The following is an 832-nucleotide window of genomic DNA, read 5'->3' as shown; positions in this document are numbered from 1 at the left end:
AACCACGAAAACAACAACAAATGCAAAGATGACAAATAAACAAGAGAGAGAAATGTTTTGACGGGTATGCGTGAGATTGAATTTGACATGCAGCTGTTTATTAAAGTGCTGCCAAGTTGATAACAGCAGGGTTGCATAGGGTTGTTGCTAAGGAAACGTCTCACAAAGAAAATACGTTACAAAATGTTTCAATTAATATGTTGTTGATAGAAAAAATTAAAATAAATTAAATTTTCTTTAATTATGTGGTTAATAATAGTAAACTAAACTTGAATTATAATAAAAATAATAAAATGGAGCCCGAAAAAAACTTGTTATTCTTTAAGAAGTTTTTAACTAAATTTCAAAATAGTAATAATGGTTCTTCGGTAATAGAAAGAAGATGCACTATAGGAGTAATGAGCAGTTTTTAAGACATACAGTGATTTTTTTAAGTGAACTATATTCTAAAAATTTTTTGATTTTTTTAAGTGAACTATATTCTAAAAATAATAATTACAATTAAAAGCTGTATTCTAAAAATAATAATTACAATTAAAAGCTAACTTTTTGCAATGCAAAATATTAGAATCAGGTGGCAACCCACAATTTAAACTAAAGCTGTCAATGTTGGATGTTGTTTGTTAGTTTTGTTTTCATACATTTGGCGCTTAAGTTGTAGAGAAAAACAAAAGTGTGATGTGTTCTAAGTGAATCTAAGTGAAAAAACAATCAAACAAATAAAAGTATGACAAAAATTAAGTATTCTTTTTAATATATTTTTCTCGCAAAATGGAAAACATGTAAAAAGGTATGTAAATATGAATTTTGATCAATAAAATAAAATTATTTT

This window comes from Lucilia cuprina, chromosome 6 (genome assembly GCF_022045245.1).
Source record: "Lucilia cuprina isolate Lc7/37 chromosome 6, ASM2204524v1, whole genome shotgun sequence".
Taxonomy (NCBI): Eukaryota; Metazoa; Arthropoda; class Insecta; order Diptera; family Calliphoridae; genus Lucilia; species Lucilia cuprina.
The sequence above is the reverse complement of the archived record's forward strand: the minus strand, read 5'-3'. Positions refer to the sequence as shown.